Source organism: Drosophila suzukii, unplaced genomic scaffold, assembly GCF_043229965.1.
Source record: "Drosophila suzukii unplaced genomic scaffold, CBGP_Dsuzu_IsoJpt1.0 scf_5, whole genome shotgun sequence".
Classification (NCBI taxonomy): domain Eukaryota; kingdom Metazoa; phylum Arthropoda; class Insecta; order Diptera; family Drosophilidae; genus Drosophila; species Drosophila suzukii.
In genome coordinates this window covers 62,501-65,000 of record NW_027255937.1, presented here as the reverse complement: position 1 = coordinate 65,000, position 2,500 = coordinate 62,501, and the positions used below count along the sequence as shown (strand labels likewise).

Here is a 2,500-nt window from a genome sequence, read left to right as displayed (position 1 = left end):
TAGCCGCCTGACTATCACTATAGATGTTAATCAGTTTATTCTGACAGTTTGCATCGTTCAGAAGCATCAAAGCTTCAATTATGGCAAATACTTCCGCCTGGAAGACGCTACAGTAATCCGGAAGTCTGAAGGATTTCCTGATATTAAGTTGTTCGGAGTATATACCTCCTCCGACTTGATTATTTAATTTTGAGCCGTCAGTGTAGAAGACTGCCTCTGTAGGACCCGGCTGGCCTTGTTCCCAGTCTTCTCTGGTTGGGAGCAATGCTTCAAAGGGGGTGTGGATGTATTCAATAGGTTTACATAGATCTGTACTGGGTGGGATCATTGTGTCTTGCTCGAGTATCCTGGCATGACCGTATATTTGGGGTTTCCACTGTCCTAAGTCCCTCATCCGAACCGCAGCTATCTTAGCTCGTTCCATGCCGGCTAAGTCCAGACTTGGAAGGTTCAGAATAGCATTTAGCGCCTCGTTGGGGGTGGTGCGAAGGGCTCCGCTTATGCATAAGGATGCCATTCGTTGTACCTTGTTTAGGTTTGTAGTGGTTGTCTGCTTCATTAGCGCGGGCCACCATATTGACACTCCGTAGAGCAGAATAGGCTTAACTATCGCTGTGTGTATCCAGTTGACGATTTTTGGGGACATGCCCCATTTCGTTCCGATGGCCTTTTTGCAGGAGTAGAGGGCAATTGTTGCCTTCCTCGTTCTCTCTTGGCTGTTTAGTCTCCATGTCAGACGCTTATCTAATACTAACCCCAAATACCTGGCGTTGTCACTGAAGGAGAGAGAGCAGTTATTAAATATTGGTGGGTTTAGTTGAGGAACCTTGTATCTGTTTGTAAACAGCACCAGTTCCGTTTTCGAGGGGTTTACCCCTAGACCTCTTTCTGTTGTCCAGTCAGAGAGTATTTTAAGTTTGGCGGTCATTAGATCGCATAGTGTCTGAGGAAATTTTCCTGAGAAAATAATGGCTACATCGTCCGCATATGCCACAACCTTGCATCCACCCCCTTCCATGTAGCACAACAGCTTATTTACTGCGATGTTCCATAGCAGGGGGGAGAGTACACCACCCTGAGGGGTTCCCCTGTTCACGAACCTTGTTTGTGTTGAGATTCCTAGCGTGGAGGTTACCATTCTGCTCATCAGCAATTTATGGATTAACTCCACGATTTGGATCTCAACACCCAGGTCGGTGAGGGATTCGGTTATGGCTGTAGGGAGAACATTGTTGAAAGCGCCCTCTATGTCCAGAAATGCAGCAAGTGCGTATTCCTTGTGATTGAGTGACTTTTCGATTTGGCTGACTACCGCGTGTAGAGTTGATTCGGTGGACTTGCCTTTTGAATATGCATGCTGCGCTGCTGATAACTGTTTCGAGTCCATGACTGACCTGATGTGCAGTCCAATCAGACGCTCAAAGCTCTTAAGGAGAAAGACTTATGGGGCTAAAATCTTTCGTCATCGTGTGCGAGGCTTTGCCCGCTTTGGGTATAAAGACTACCTTTGTTTCCCTCCATGTTGATGGCAACGTTCCTATCCTAAGAATGGTACGGAAAACTGTCTTTAGCCAGTTGATGCAAGTTGACCTGCGTGTTGGATGTGCGCAGGTGAGAGATGATCGGGTCCTGGTGATTTGAAGGGTTTGAAGCTGTTTATGGCCCAACTTATGTTGCGTTCGGAAAGAAGCGTTTCCAAGTCAATGCTTAGACCTCCATGATTTTCTGGGAGACGAAAGTGGGTGTCTAGTAGTAGACTTAGGGACTCCTCACTAGAGTCTGTCCACGAGCCATCTGGTTTTTGAAGGTACCCCAAGGAGGGGGTTGTTTTGGAGAGGATCTTCCTAAGCCGAGCTGCATCGGCTGTTTCCTCTATGTTTGAGCAGAAGGTCTGCCAAGCTGATCTTTTTTCTTTCCTTATGGCCTTCTTGTAGGAGGCTAGTTCTAACTTGTACTGTTGCCATTTTAGATCCTCATTTCCTGCTTTTGCCTGTTAAAAAGGGTTCTGCAACTGGATCTGAGTTCTGAAAGTTTCTGTATCCACCAAGAAGGCTTTCTGGTTCCTCTCGGTTTGCGTTTAGGGTGGGCTGCTTCGAAAGCCGAGTTGCAGGCATTCGTGAACATCCCTACTATGTTATCAAGATTGAGTATATCCCTGTTGTCATTTGGGCTTGTTTAGTAGGGCTTCCTGTAAGCGCGCCAGTTGGTACGTCTAAGGTTGACGAATTCAGCTGGAGTAGGAGGGTCTAGTGATAAAGTGGTTTCTATAACTCTATGGTCAGAGAAAGAGTGTTCGTTTGAGACTTCCCAGTTTCTGACTGCTTCTAGCAGATTGCCTGACACCATGGTAAGGTCAATGACTGTTTTTTTGTGATAAAGGTGGGGGTATTACCCCTGTTGCATAGAAATAGATTTGAGCCAAGGATGAAGTTAAAAAGAGACTCACCCTGTTGTTGCTTGTTGGCTTCCCACTGAGTGTGGTGAGCGTTTGCGTCGCTGC

At 46.6% G+C, this 2,500-nt stretch overlaps 1 pseudogene; it reads right to left on the bottom strand.

Annotated features, from left to right (window-relative positions):
* Positions 1-2,436, bottom strand: part of LOC139354991 (uncharacterized) — a 3,185-nt pseudogene extending 749 nt beyond the window's left edge.
* Between the last annotated feature and the right edge of the window lie 64 nt (positions 2,437-2,500).